This window comes from Talpa occidentalis, unplaced genomic scaffold, assembly GCF_014898055.3.
Source record: "Talpa occidentalis isolate TD23 unplaced genomic scaffold, MPIMG_talOcc4v2.1 talOcc4.15, whole genome shotgun sequence".
NCBI classification, from domain to species: domain Eukaryota; kingdom Metazoa; phylum Chordata; class Mammalia; order Eulipotyphla; family Talpidae; genus Talpa; species Talpa occidentalis.
In genome coordinates, this window is record NW_023601543.1 from 27,006,290 (window position 1) to 27,022,795 (window position 16,506).

Genomic DNA, 16,506 nt, shown 5'->3' on the forward strand with positions numbered 1-16,506 from the left:
GGTGAGGGTAGGAAGGAGCCTACAGAAAGAAGAAACAAAAACGATCAACTTAATTGGAAGTTTGAAATGAGCAACGAGATTAAAAATAGTCTAACAAAAAATGAGAAATCAGCTACTGGCCCTTATAGAAGCAGGTCAGTGGGGACACAATGGGTGGGCACCCAGGTTGTTTCTGAAGGGTCACAGAGCCACTGAAGACCACCTTTCAGGGCCCCAGGGTCACAGAGGGCAACTCTGTGGCTAAGCAGAGGCGACCAGCCTATCTCCCCTCACACAGACGGCCAGTCTCTCCCGTCTCCCAACCGCAAGCCCTTGGAGCTCTTTGCTAGCATGTATCTGAGCCACAGGAAGGCACACAATAACTGGAAGCAAATGTGAAAATAAATCATTTGTGTTTTCTGATGTGGCTGGGTTTTGATGGAGTTGGTGAATCACTACTGCCCAACCCTATCCAAAAAAGGAGGAGCCAATAACTCACATCCTCTCCCAACAGCTTGCACGTCCCTGGCAGAGGTGACCTTGCAACACCACTCTCATCTGTCACTCATCTGTCACTCCTCTTCTCGTGAATTTTTGATGGCTCCCTATTACCAACCATATCAAACCCAAATGTCTCCTCTCAGCATTCCAGCTTGTCACATTCTGTCCCCACCCTACCAATCTGGCACCATCTCCCTCTTCTCCCCATACAGACCTCCCAGTAGAGGCAGTTTCCATTTTGAACCAAATTCACAGCTTCCTCACTCTTTGTGGCTCTACCAGGATTTGGGCTGCCTCTCCAGGATTCCAGGCAGTCACAACAAGTAATCTATACTGTATATTACTATCATTCTCAGCTTCTCTCAGTCATAAAAAAGGGAGTCTATCTTTAAATATTCTATACGATCTTGCACTGTCCAGTATGGTAGACACTTCTACATGTGGCTATTTCAATTTAAAGTACTTAAAAGTGCGACGAAGTAACCGCTAAGCTACGGCCAGCCCCTAAGTACCAAAATGAGAAAATCATTCATTTGTAGTAACCACATATCGAGCATACAGCAGTTATATGTGGCTAGTGGCCACCTAATTAGAGCAGATAGAAAACATTTCCATGATCACGGAAAACTGAACAGTGCAATACTATACCATATATGCAAGAGAGGAGAAGCCTAATGTATGTGAAACTTGAAGATCCAGATTTCACAAATAGGAATACATAAAACGTAGGCTACAGCCCATTGGAAGTTACCAGAAAAACATTCTTATCAGTGATCCCAACCAGTTGTGAAACTATAGCAGGTAATTGCAACATGATATTAACAAAAGTCACATGCAGCAGACCTCCGGAACCTCTCAAGAAAGCACTAGTAGGCTAGTGACCCCTCTTATGGCCTTTATCTCTTTCTGCTTCCTTAATATATATACTAAGCTCTCTGCTAGGTTCTGAGAGTCAATCCAGATAAAGTGGCCCAGTTCCTGCCCTGGGGAGAAAGTCCGAATAAGGAAAATTACAAAAAGGAAGCAAGAGTGAGAGAAAGGGCAACTATGAGGCTGAGTGGTTGTGATTGTGTGGGAGGACTGCACAGACAGGCATGTGAATTCAGATCCAGATTGGGCCTGATTGGATGGATGAGTAGAATTTGACATAAGGTGCCAGGCGAATGACAAGAGGAAATTGTCAATTAGGGCCCGGGGTGCATTAATGGACAAGGGAGCCAAAGAAGAAATATGACAGCTAATAAAAAATCATTTGAAATTTTTCCCAACCACCTTAATAATCAAAGCATTATATATTAACTTAGATGCCACATTTAAAACAAGTTGGCATTCGGGAGAATATCTGACCATGGCAAGGATGAGGTGGAACAGGCTCTCTTCTACACTAGTGGTGGAAATGGAAATGGGCACTGCCTTTTTAGACTGCAATATAAAGCCCCTCAAAAAGATCCCTACCCTTGACCCAAAAATTCCACGTCAAGGAAAATGGTCTATAAAATAACCTGAAATAAAAGATGTATAAACAAAGCAGCTTTTTGCAGTGTTATTTACACCTGAGAAAAAATAGGAAATGGGATTAAGTCAATTATCACCTAGTTGTTGGAATATTATACAGCCATTAAGAATTATGCTTCTGAAAAATAAATGCCAGATGGTTTCACTTATATGTGAAATATAAAGAAACCAAACAAAGGGTCAGACAAAGACAAACTTTAAAACCAACCCTTGAAAGCTGATCATTCTTTTCAAACATCTAGAAGAGGAGGGCAGTAGCAGGGGGTGGGATGGGGAAAGAACACAGTGGACTGTGGTGGAGGACTATGGGTACTTTTGTGTTGGCAGAGCTACAGTGACCACACCTAAGGGGAGAAATCCTATACTATAAAAATTAACTAGATGTAAAACAATGGTACTTAATTTTTTTAAATTTCAAAAAAAAAAGAATTCTGCTTCTAAGAAGTCTTAGACAACATGGAAAACATTTATGAGACTGTCAAATAAAAAAAAAAAGCAGGTTACGATCTTTTTCCGGTTCATAAGCATGATGATTGGGTGTTCACACGGCTGTGTGAGATGTGCCTCCCTTAAACCTTGTTACGATGTCGGCACATTACCCTTCTGACGTTGAAAATAAAAAGCAGGTTACAGAATTGGTAGTCTATAATATATAGTCACAACCATCTAAAACAATATGTACAGAAGGAGGAAAATAATAAATAAATGTTAACTACTTGGTAACAAGGTTATGGTGATTTTTACTCTCTATAGCAGGTCTCAGCAAACTATAGTCTACCAACCAAATCTGGAATCTGGCCCAATGACTGACTTGTATATAAGTTTTATTGGAACATAAACACACATTAATTTCTGGGTTGTCATTGTCTGTGGCTGCTTCTGTGCCACAATGGCAGATTTGAGTACTAGTGACAGAAACAAGATGGCCTACAAACCCAAAAATATTTATTTGGCCCGGTATTAAAAACATTTGCCAATCCTTGTATTTTCCAAATTTCCTACTAGTATGTCTTTCTTTTGCCACCTTCCCCTAAAAGGTTTATTTCCACATTGTGAAGGGTCACAATAAACAGGCTAACAACTTCAGGCCTTATTTTATAAGTACTAGGAACACTAGATGTTTCTGAGGTTGGGGCATGATCTGACATGATGCCAACCACTAAAACACCATAGATGGAATGGAATAGGTAGACGGAATTTAAACTGTATGCCAGGCAAAGTCTGCGATTCATCAACAGCTGTGATTCTGGGCCACTCCTCACTTAAAGGTTAACCTGAGATGTGACTTGTTATTGTTTTCAAACTTTCTCCTCTGAATAAACCCTACAAAATGGCCTCCCCCCCCCAGTCATAATTACAAATCAAATTTTCCCTCCAAAGTGGGAGATCATATGCAAATTTGTGATGTTTGCCTGAAGAGACCATTTGAAAGTTTATGGCAGTACTGCTGTCTTCCTGAAGTCTGACCTCTATTTTCCAAGATTTGTCCTGCCTACTATACTTTCCTGTCCTAAAAGGACACAAGGAGAACAGGGAGATGGTACTGGATAAAGGGGAGGTGTGGCAGAGAAAGACACAAAAGGAGAAAATAGAAAGTATTTGAAGCTTCTGTCTCAAGAGCCCTACAGAGACCACAGATCTACCCACCCTTAGAACCTAGTCAAGAAGACCCTAAAACCTATCTCCATGGACTATGTTCCATCTGCTGTTTTGTCTTTCCAAAGAAGAGAAAACCATCTGTAAAAGAAGGTCTCTATATTCACAGGTTTCCTCCAGGTTCTCTAAGTCTTCATCACCTCCCTCAGACCTACTTCCTCAGATGAACTGCAAAATAACCAGTTCCTGCAAACTACTGTTTACACATTCTCTCATGCGGGAACACGGTGGAACCATGGAAATGGTCTGAAGAGTAGTTTCCTTTCAAATAAACACTTTACCAATCACAAGAAGATTAATCATCTACAGAACAAGAAACTCCAAACTACCATAATTTCAGGTCTGAGGGAATAAAAACACACTAAGTTGGCCTTTGGGGTTTTTTTGGGGGGGATTCCCCTCTTTTAAACACATGACCTCTTTTTGTATTTCAGAAATTTAAAGCTGTGAATTTCATTTAGGGCACCTTGTAAAATAGAACAATTTACCTGACACTCTGCTATCTATTTTTTAAAATTTTATATATATTACATTTTATTGGTTCAAGAAAGACAAAGCTACAGAATGCACCAAAGGGCTCAATTATTTAACAGATCATACTTAACATTTTATATTTTAACATATACCCAGGGCCAACAATCATTCTTACGAGTTTTCTGAGCCATTAAGCTGCACTGCTCTCCTAAATCAAATATAAGTAATTTGTTGTCATAGCGATGCTTCTTCCCACTCCAAAATAGTTCAATATAGGCTTTGTTTCAGCAGACAACTCTCTGTCTACCAAATATTGGCCATTATCTTCCATCTTCTTGACAAATGTCTTATTAAATTTAGCTCCCTGGCTTTTACAATCATCAGGAGATTGGTATTTTGGTGGCATGTTCTAGCACCTGTACAAGAAAAGGACTTAGAGGACCCCTCTGGAACTACCTGGAAGCATAGCACAGCTAAGTCACTGAGTGACAGCCAATCTCAACAGTCATGATGACAAGATCCTTTGCATTACTCAGCTTTACAGTTCATAGAGAGCTGTCACCCACTTGTTTTTGCAGCACTACTAGGTGATGCTTATAAGGTTCTTCAATTCGCTATATCAGGTGGCTTATTTAGCTGTGCACATCAGTAACAAGTTACACTTGTTCTGGTCTGTCTTCTCTAAGGTTGCATTCTGCTTTTCTACCCTACTGATGTGGCAAACAGGCATACTTCATTTAATGTACTTCACAGATAAATGGAGTTTTTACAAACTGCAGGCTTGTGGCAACCCAGTGTATTGCTTGAAGCAAATACACTGGCACCATTTCTCCAACATCATGTGCTTACTTCATGTCTCTGTGTCACATTTAATGAAGGTGTGTACATTTTTTAGACAACATGCTATTGTACACTTAATAGACTACAGCATATTGTAGACATAATCTTTCTAAGCACTGGAAACCAAAAAAATTTGAGTGACTTGGTTTATTGCCATATTCGCTTGATTGCGGTGGTGTGGAACTAACTAAACCGGAAATAGCTACAAGCTGTGCCTGTATATTAAATTTAAAAAGACAAACAAGCATTTGGAATTGCAAAGAGAACTACTAAGAGGGGCAAAGGGTACCATTTTGCCAATTCCAATTGTTTAGACAAACACAAGACCGCAGACCAGAGTCCCCACCAATATTAATGTTAATCTCATATTTGTAGAGCAAGTTACCATTTACAAAGCAGTTTCACAAAAATGATCTCATTTGGATAGTATCCTCATTTGGATAGGCATCCTGGTGTGGATACCTAAAATATTAGAATGTGGATACCTAAAATCTTATCTTCTGCCTTATAAGTTTATCCATTTTTGAATAAAGATGAATAATTGTTGTTTCCAATTCTAGTTCCTTCAAGTCCTGACCTTTAATTCATAGTTATATTCTATAAAACCTAGAGCCTCCTCACTTAGGTTGGAATTTCCTTTGCACAACACTTTTATGATAAAAGCAAATTTGAAGTAAAGATTCAGAGGGTGGGAACATTCTTTAAAATTAAGCAAGGTCTTTAAAAAGAAGTTAATGGGGGCGGGAAGATGGATTCCCAGGAAGTTTGACTTTTTCTTTATACATTCCTGTATTTTTAGGGTTTTTTTACTTATGATCATATGTTATTTCTATAACCAAAAAAAAGTTTATTTCAAAAAATGAAGAGGGATAAAGAAGAGTACCATTGCACTTTAAGGCAAGGATAGTCTTAAGCAGGTGGTCCTATCTTGCTCACCTGCTCCGCCTTCTTTCGAACTCTGAGAGGCTAGGAGGTGTGAGGAAGAGGACCAGCTCAGAGTGCTTTCTGGAAAATATAAATCAGAGTCGGGGGCTGCTCTAACAGATCCTGAAAATGAGATTTCACAGAACCATGTAGGTTCAAGGAGCTAGAGCTGAAAATTCCATCCCCACCCAAATGTTACCAAATGCAATTTGTCTCTCTGTGTGACTTCGAGCTTCACATCATCTGATTCTATTCGAAAATCTAATAAAAGGTGTAATGGTTGCCATCATGTTTGTTGTGTGGTCCTTGTGAACTCTTGTCACCTACAGATTTTATTTTCCTTTTTGCAGAGTGAATGAAGAAGCTGATATATTATTTAGAACCCCTATGCAAGTATTATCTCTTTTTCTGCACACCTCACCCATCAGGTGGAAGAGGGATGAATACTACCCATATAATTACAGCCACTGATTCTGAAAACCAAAGTTAACAGGATTTGAGCCAGGTCCCATAGAAAATGCTAGGCAATAGGAAGAAAAATGCCTAAGGGTCTGAAACCTGTCTGACCAACTGCCAGTAATGTCTCTAAGGCCCAAGAGAAATAAAGCTCTCTTTCCCGACCTGTCCTCCAACCCAAAGGGAATACCACTTTCAAAACTGTTCTAATGGTGACAAAAGCCTCTGGCACTAGAGGATATGAGTGCTAATTTTGTTTGGCAAAGTCAAATAGCTTTAAGAATTTAATTCTGTAACTGGGAAGGTGCAATTCTGATTTTAAATGTGTTTCTTTCCTAGAGCTCAAAATCCAATTTACCCAATACACCTAGAGGAATGCTTTGCTTTCACCAAGTCACCCTTATTAACCTATCTACAGACTAAGTTGCAATGGGAACCCCTATATTGAACATTTGATCAATGGATATAACAAAGAAATACAAAAAGTAACTTACTATACCTAATAACATAGCTTCAAAATATATAAAGTAAAAGTTGACAGTACTGAAAGAAGAAATAAATCTACCTTCAACAGCTGATAGAATAAGCAAACAAACAAACAAAAAAACCTGGGTAAGGCTGTCAAACAGCTGCAAAATTAACAAAGTTCATGTAGTGGACACTGTGCTGACTCTGGGCCATAAAACAAGTCTCCAAAAATTTCAAAGAGATATCACACAAAGCTCATTCTCTGATCATTAAGTTATTAAGTTAGAAATCAGCAACAGAGAACTAAAAAAAATTAGAACATTTTTTAAACCCTTTTAAACATCTGAAGAGTTAAGGAATCATACGGGAAATTACAAAATACTTGGAACTAAACAATATAACAAAATACTACATATCGAAATTTGTGTAATTTAACTAACACAACAGGTAACACAAAACTGTCAGACCTTAATGCTGATAGCTAAATAAGAAAGTCTGAAAATAAATGAGCCAAGAATTCAAATTAGAGAAAGAACAAGAGGGCCTCCCCGGTGGCGCAGCGGGTTCAGCAGTCTGCAGCCTCTGCAGCATGGGTTCGATTCCCAGCTGGCCAGGGAAATACCCATATAGCACAGCAGACCTCTCTTGCCTCGCCCTCTGCTCCCCTCAGCAGTGTTCTTGGTGGTCTTCCTGTTCTGCTTCCCGTTCTCTCTCTGGTAAATTCTCTCACCCTCCCGTGCCTCTGACCTGTACCCCAGCACTTGTATAAATAAAATAAATCTTTAAAAAAAAAAAAAACAAGAGACAAAATTCAAAGAAAATACAAAGAATAAAACAATTTTTAAAAAGTTGAAATGAGCAAAATAGAAGACCAACACACTACAGAGAAGGTTAACAAAGCCCAAATTGCATCCCATGAAAGATAAATGTAACCTGTGAATTTCTGGTGAGCTTGATTTATTAAAAAATAATAATAATAAGTAATGGTATGAGGGAAAAGAGAGACAATATGTAGGGTAAAGAAAATATCAGGCTTTTCTGCCCTTCCGCCATCAGGATAGATGATGGATCCTTGTCCTGAATGCATGCCTGATGGCGGGCACCTGGAATAGGGTGTGGGCATAGGTAGATGGGATTCAGCTGAGCTAAGACTGTGCTTTTTAAGGGCGGCGTCACGGGGACGCCAGCAGCAGCAGCAGCAGTAGAAGCCGAAGCAGAAGCCGAAAGAGTAGCTGAGAAGCAGCAGAACGAACGCTAGAGAGCCCAGATAGAGTGAAGACTTGCCTGCCAGCCTCCCAGCCCCCCAGCCAGCACCCCTGCCTGCCATATGCCTGGTGAACCCCAATAAAAGACCTGCAAAACTACTGAGGACTCTGACTCCTCCTTTACCCGGTCTGCATGGGATCAGAAAACCTGCACCGTGTCCAGTTCCTGACATTACACAATATTTCAATATTAACAGTTTCTAAAGTTAAGATACTATTAATAATTTTAAAACAACAACGCTGAAAATTTAGGTAAAACAGACACATTCCCAAAAAACATAAATTGCCAGCAATGAGTAAAGAAAAAAAACAAAAGAATACTAGAAAATTCCTACCATGTGAAAAGTGAATAAATATCCCAACCAATTATTTCCCAAAAAGAAGGCACCAAAGTCCATATAGTTGTAGCAAACATTCAAGAAAAAGTAAATCCAATGTCATGCAAACTGTTCCAGACTTCAGGAAAAGAACCATTGCCCAAGCCAAGCCAACCTTTTTTTTTTTTTTTTTTTTTGAAGCTACCATAAACGTAATACCAAAACCTGACAGGGACTGTACAAAAAGAAAACTAGAGCCAGATTCATTCATGAACAGAGTTGTTCAAATACCAAATCAAATACAAGGCAACCACATCCAGGGACAAGAAAGATAACAGATAATGACCAAGGTGATTTGATTCCAGGAATACAATGTTGGTTTTAATATTAGAAAATCAATCAGTGTAATTCACTCCACTGTAAGATTAAAGAACAAACGTTACATGATCATCTCAATGGATGAAGAAAAAGCCTTTGATAAAATGTAACATCCATTCATGATTAAAAAAATAAAACCAAACAAATTCAATAGAAGGGAACTTCTATAATCGGATAAAGGATATCAGCCAAAAAATAATCTATAGCAAACATCATAATAAATGGTGAAACACTGAAAGCATATCCTTTAAGACAGGGAACAAAATAAGGGACCACTTCCATTAAACATTACACTAGAGATCTTAACCAGACCATAAGAAAAGAAAAAGATATAAAAAATATAATGGCTGCAAAGGAAGAGGCAAAGGTCTCATTATTTGCAGATTATGAGTACCATTATTAGCAAGAGAGAACCCAAAAGAAACCCTAGATAAAATTAACTATAACTCACTTAGAAAGCATTCAGCAAGGTTTCTGGATACAAAAATCATGAAGGAAAATCAACAGCATTCCTAGACACCAGCAACTAACAATTATAACATAAAGTTATAGTTTATTTTTAAATAAAATATTTTTTTAATGATTAGAGATTGTACAAGATAGTTGGTGAAGCCCCTGGGTCTGCAGATGCCAGTTTCTAAACCCAGCTGCACCACCAGCTGTGTGACTTGGGGCAAGCTATTCAGCTATCCTGTGAGGATTAAATGAATTAATATACATACAACACTTAGAACAGCGTCTGGCATAAAGTGAGAGCTAAAGAAATATGAGCTGTAAGTATTACTGTGAAGAAGTAGTTAATAGGCCTATTACCAAGAGTTCCCAGGTTCTAACTAGTGCACTCCTTCCTAAACATCTCAAAGGTAAAGAATCAGGGAGCCACCTATCACAGAAGCCAATGAAACTCATCCACGTTTTCCCTAAGGCTGGGCGCTGAAATCCCACGCCCAAGATGCAGCTCATTACCCCCACACACCCTGCTGTCTACAAAGCAATTAGCAGAACCGCACACCCTTTCTCTAGAGATTTCCGCCCCAATCTTACCAACTCTTCAACTGGCAGCAAAAGTCAACAACTTGAAGCTTCCTGTGTGGACAAAACTGAGAGTTCCTGATGGCTACTTTTCACCTCAAAAGAAAAGGCAAACCTTAATCCTTTTGGCCAGATGAATGTCAGGAGAGCCTGGGGCCTGAGCAGAATTACTATGCTACTGGCTCCATTTCTTGGGGAGAGGGAGGAAGACAGTAACTAAACTTTGTTCAACCCTTACTATGTCCCACACACTGTTCTCACAGCTTCCCCAAAATTAACTCATTCACTTTGCTCCATAATCTGATGGGGAAGATAGAATTCGTAGCCCCACTTTACCAATGAGCAACACGGTTAAGAGAGATTAGGTAACTTGCTTAAAGGCATGCTGCTCAGAAGTGATAGAAATTAGCATCTATTCCAGATCTGTCTGACTCCAAAGCCCTATACTAAAATGAAAGGAGAAAAAGAGAGGTCAGTACCTGGCATGGAGAAAAGTGGCCATTACATATGTGAAGCAATGAATTTCAATTCTCCTTTTGAGATCAGAGGCCAGAATTAGAATGGGGATACAGACACTCGTTATGTGAACAGAAGACTGAAAATCAACAAACCGGCAGGGTATCCAACTAGGTGTTAGTGAGGTAGTCAGACGAAATGCTGGAGCCTACTTGTGGCATAACTGAGCGATACTTCCCACAAACCCCACAGAAATAATGTCACTGTGTCACCTCATTTCACCTACACTTTTTATGAAAACCAGCATATTTGTGGCTAGATCATCTACTTACATGAGCCTACTCAGATTCAGGTGAGAATAAAGTAAAAATCAGCTTGTGGTTATGTGGATTAGTAGCCGAAAAGCAGGATGGACATGTAGCTTAGATTTTGAAACTACTGTGTTTTTAACTCCTTCCTTAAGGCAACACCACTGAGCTAACCAACTTGGCAAACCACTAGTAATGAATGTCCCAAGGGCTTGAACCTGGGATCCATAAGCAGATTGCTAACATCTGCGTGGTGCTGTCAGTCACAAGCACCATGGCCATCAAAGTCCCCCTGCTACAGGGTTCTGTGCCTTCTAATGGCAGCCCCTAATCTGAGTGGACAGCAGAAGAGACAAGTTCTGCCTGACGCCAACTGATACACATGCCACCCAAAATAAGGGCCTCCGTGTTCAAGCACACATACCCACACTCCCCATCAACAAAAATATTTTTAATATCAAAGGGACTGTTCTCATGGCAGCATCACATGTATTTTGCAGATTATTAACCTTAGTGTTCTCGATCACGATGATTTTTTTAATGACAACGAATGAAAGGTAAAGTGCACTACACCTAGATATGCATCTACCCAACCTTAAAATCTGAAGAGCGATAAAAGTTGCACAAAGTTGCGCATATAACCTGCTGCTTAGACTGCTTCTCTTCTAGAAAACAGTATCTCCCAAAGCCTTCCTGCAGAACAGAACTCAAATTCTAGTCATTCTAACACAGACCAATAAAATGTAAGTCCCCCCATATCTAAGTGCGCTGTTACCTTTCAGTCTTTATTTGATCTTCAGAAATACTTTCAGAGACTACAAGGCCTGAAATTAAATAACAGCTGCTTTAAGAAAGTTAGTACTTTCTGATGTGGGTAAATAGATAACTGAAAAGAAAAACTCCATTTTTTTTTTTAATTCCCAACGGAAAAGAGAATTATGGTAAAGCCATTTGAGATTAACTAACCCATACAGGAAGTCCTTCCTGGAAACATGATCAGCTTCTCCCCACTTTTACATTTTTGATACTTTTTTTCCTCATCCAGTTCTGTGATTTTTCCATTCTGCCAGGAAGTGAGAAATGAAGCAAAGTGTCACTTAATGTCAGAGCTAGCAGGGACCTTAGATATCATCTGATCTGACCCTCTCACTTACAGATGCAGAAAGCGAATCCCAGAGGAAGGAAGTGACTGACTTGACCCTGCGGTACTGGTGACTGACAGGTCTCCTAATACAGTCCACCCTGCAATGGGAGGGAACTGTACACTGAACTCTTGTCTACTGACTAGTTCTTTAAATTGGCTTGCAGAAAACTGGCAGGTTGTTCTTTGTGAATAAAAAAGAATGCTATTGGTAATTTATTTGAATCCTAGGCGGTATTAGCCTAGTGATTAACAACACCAGCTTGGGAGTTGGCCATACCAGCTTGGCCACTTTGTAGCTGTGTGACCTTAGACATGTTACTTAACATCTTGGAATCTTACTTTCCTCATCTGTAAATGGGAATGCCAATAATAGCATTGGTCCCACAGGATGCCTGACACATGGCACGTATCCAGTTAAGTGTTAACTGTGACCACTACCATAATGTGGAACAGTTGAAAACAGAGCTGCCAGATTTCTAGTTTTTCTGTGCGAGGAGAGGGCTCTGGGAATTCTACCTGACTTCAGAAAAACCTCCAGAGTTAGAACTAAAATTTTGACTGGGAAGCATGTCTAAAAAAACCAGCCTGACCACTAGGAGCCTAACCTGGTGTGCTAATTCTCAGGTCCACACTGAAAACCAGGCAGCCCCAGCCTCTGAGGCAAGTTTCAAAAAAGGTTAACCTAAAGAGAGGAATTCAGTTACAAAGAAGTCAAACATACTTAGTTTGTGAGTGCCTCTTCAAAAGATTAGGAAAGTGTCATAATTAGGTTAGAGTCAATGACAATTTCAGCAAAGGGAAAATCAGCCATCTGCAGGCCTCCTGGGCTTTAGCGCTAACTCCAAGAGTAACCCATGCTGGCCTTCCCAAGGCAAGGTTTTAAAAAAGATTAAAATTCAAACACCTGTCCCTCAACCATAAGGAAGTCTGGAAATAGAAAGCACAAAATGGAATTCTTGTTCAAGTTTTAACATGGGTCATTAGGTTCATATATCCTGAAACCGATCAATGGAACAGTGTACCAGCCCTCGTCTTTCCATTCCCAAGTGGTGTGACCTTGGACAAGCAGCTTCCTGCTGGGGCTTCTCACCCCAGTCGCAACATCAAGGGCCTGCACTTAGGACCTTGAAAGGCCCATGGCCTCTAGATTTGCCTGTTATAATAATATAGAAAACCTGCCACCCAAAAATGCAGTACACTGGCCATAAATGAGCCCTGACAATAAGCTCCCTGGGGAGCAGGAACCTTATCTGCTATCTCTTGCCTATCTCAGAGCCCCCGTCCCTAGACCCAGTGTAATCACATAGTAACTGTTGAACAACACAGATTCACAGCACAGTGCGGAGCAGAGCATGAGACTTTCACATGCCAGGAAGCTCTCCCCCACCAGATTGTTAAAAAATGTCAGATCTTACCATTCCCGGGCTTTTAATAAAAAGAAGCATTGCACAAGAAAACAAAGCTTTCTTGTCACCTTAAACGACCATGACTGAACACCGAGGTGCCAGGCACCCTGCTCTGTTGTGGAAAAAGGGCTGACTTGGGCCTGGTGCTGGCACATGTCTGCTAAGCTGTATGATTCCGAGTGAGTCAGTTCACCGAGGCCGGTGCCAAGCCCAATAAGTGCAGTCATTTATTACTGAGGGACTTCTACATCTTAGCCCTTCGATCTCAGATCTCTCCTGACAGACCAGCAAGTAACTAGCACATGTGAGATGAGCACTTGTCTAGAATGTCCCCCACACTCCCAAGGGCTTTGGGAACACAGAGGAGGAAATACATGTATTGCAATAGTGTTACACATGCATGCACACACACACACAGACATACACACAGACACACACACATGCACATCTGGTAGTTAGTTAAGGCTGAAAACACATTTACTTCATTTGTCCAACCTAGTGGTTCCTAATCCTGAAAGCACATTCAAATCACTTGAAGAACTTTAAAAATGCTGATGACCAGGTCCCTGTCCAGACAATTATATAAGAATGGGGTAGGAGCAACAAATTTGATATTTTTTAAATGCTTCCCCAGGTAACTATAAGGTGCAGCCAGGGTTGAAGAGTCCCGGCTTCTACTTCTCTATCTCTATGTCTAGTCGCCAAACTTAATGACAGGTCCAGCAGATAACTCAGTCTTCCAAGAGCCCCAAAAATTCCCCTGCAGTTACTTACCAGTTCATTCTGTGCATTATTAAGATAATAATGCCACTGCCAAAACATTTTTGGCAACGAAAACCTAAACAAAAAGGGGCCTTTCTTAACTCTCAGTAAATGTAATTAGCTAGTCCAGCCTATGCCGCAACCATCCCACTTACTGGAGGCTTTGCTGGCCTGAGAGAGCATCCTTTTTGGGAAGCGTCTTGACTCCTCAAATTGACAAGTCAATTTGTCCTTTCTCAATTGCCCTATACACTCTGCCTCATACTAATGGCTCCTTACAGCTTGGAGTGCTCTCCACTCCCTCCAAAGCTCGGCACTCGCCGCCCTCCCAGCCCACCCCTACTCTGTCTTCCTGTCATTCTACCCCCTCTATGCTCACCTCTATCATCTGTCCCTTTCCAGCACACTTTCCCCCATCAAACTTCTCTGTCCCTCTCTCACTGCCCCCCCCCAGACACATACACACATACACACACACACAAACACACACTTTGGTTTGGTTTTTTAATCCCTTTTTAATCAGCCTCTGACTGCCTCTTAGCTAATTCACCACTCCCCAATTGACCCACTCCCCTTTCAGCTGAACCTTCTGGCAATGGGACAGGTGCCCATTCCAGAGTAGTCTCTCCAGGTACCCTGCCTCACCCCAGCCAGCCACACAGGCAGCGAGACTACTGTGAACACAGCCAACCAAATCTCTGGTGAGCTGGATTCCATGTTCATCCATTGAAACTCTTCTCCCGGGCTCCCAGTTATCTCCTTTCTCTATTTTTTTCCCTAAATTACCAATGAGGGCCTCCTCAGTGGTGCAGTGGGTTGACTGCTGCGCTGTGGAGCTCTCCGCAGCCTCTGCAGCATGGGTTCAATTCCTGGCCGACCAGGGAGATTCCCACATGGCACATCAGACCTTTCCTGTCTCGCCTGCTGCTCCCCTCAGCAGTGTCTTCGTCCGTCTGCCTGTTCTGTTCCCCGCTCTGTCTCTGGTAAATTCTCTCACCCTCCCGCACCTCTGGCCTGTACCCAGTGCCTGTATAAATAAATAAATCTTTAAAAAAATAAATTACCAACAAAATTTGCAATTACATCAAATTCAAACACTACAAGAATGTGTCAAGTAAAAAGTGAGTGCGTCCCCTCTGCCCCTAATCACACTGAAGTACTATTTCATACATATTCTTCTATACTTTACCATGTGCTTGTAAACATGAACATATAAAAGCCCTTGCTTGCTTACCTCAGAGATGAGATTCTATCAGACATACTGTTCTGCAACTTGTTTTTTTTTTATTTCCAACAATATAGTGTGAGCATCTGTAAGTAAATACAGAGATCAGCCTCCCTTTTAAAAGCTGCACAATATTCCACTGGCCAGATTTACCATTTTGCTACTAGTGGACTGATTCCCAGCATTCTCTAGTCACCAATACTTATGCTATAAATGTCCCTGCAAGCAACACTTCACCCACGAACATTTCTAGGATACATATTTATAAGTGGGTGGACGGCTGGCCCATGGAGTGGGGCTGTACTCACCAATTCTGACTGCCTTCCCTCATGTCCTCCTTGGTCTCAACCCTTTCATAGCACATGACATAGAGGACACACTCTTGCTTCCTGAAACTCATTCCTCTCCTGGGTCACCTACTTCCTGGACGACTACTTGACTGAGTATTCTCTGGCCCCAAAAGTAGGCATTCCACATAATATTTTTCTTCTGTCCCTTCACTAGCCTGTATGATGTTCTGGTCTTCTCTGCCTTCATCATCTCTAAACAAATGCCTCCTAAAGTGACCTTTCTAGCACCAACTACATTTCAATTGCCTGCTGGACATTCCAGTCTTAATGTCTCCAAACTTGAAACTCAACAAACCCCAACATGATCTCTTGTGACCTTTTCCTCTAACCTCAGTTTCCTCATCTGAAAAACAAAGAGATTAGACTAGACTCAATTAACGGCTTTTTAATTACAAGTCTAGTATACACTTGATGCTGTAGGCAATAGAAATAATAACACACACCTTGCATCCAGGGAACATACAATCAAAGGAATAGGGAAGAGACATAAACAAGCAAACAATACAAGGCAGATGAAAATGTTAAAATAGACAAGACCAGCTAGCTCTGGGTAGGAGACTTGAAGGAAGCTTTAGGGAACATTTGGGCTGAGCATTGAATGATGACTAGTGTTTCAACAGGAGGAGAAAAGAAAGAATATCTCTGGCTGAAAAAACAGCATAAACAAAACAAACTCTCAGAGGCATGGATGTACATTGTGCACGAATGCAAAAATGTTTCATGGAACAAAGCTGAAAAGAAAGGTTGACAGACAAGATCATAGAGATCCTGAGTCCTATCACAGAGACTAGGGCTTTGTCTAGAGGGTTTATCTAGCTGCCAGCCCTAGTCTATGTGCCAACTCCAAGCGATTGACAGTAGCTAGCTAAAATGCTATGCTGAAAAGGATTCTGAATCTACATGGAGACTCACTGGGAAAGCATGCCTAGGAAAGATTAGCAAAGTCCACTCAGGGCACCATAAGGTGTAAGCATGAGGTCTAAGGCAATATGGAACTATGGAAGGTTTTTAAGTGAGGAAATGGCATGTCCCAGCATGTGTTTTACTTCT

The 16,506-nt window shown here is 40.9% G+C and overlaps 1 protein-coding gene and 1 non-coding gene across 7 annotated transcripts in view; one reads left to right on the plus strand and one right to left on the minus strand.

Moving 5' to 3' along the window:
• TMEM164 (transmembrane protein 164) overlaps positions 1 to 16,506 on the minus strand; it is a 150,606-nt gene that overhangs the window by 117,622 nt on the left and 16,478 nt on the right. The window lies entirely within an intron of this gene.
• Positions 2,501 to 2,604, plus strand: LOC119246847 (small nucleolar RNA U13). The gene has a single exon (XR_005125598.1). It is a non-coding gene; the product is annotated as a small nucleolar RNA U13 (small nucleolar RNA).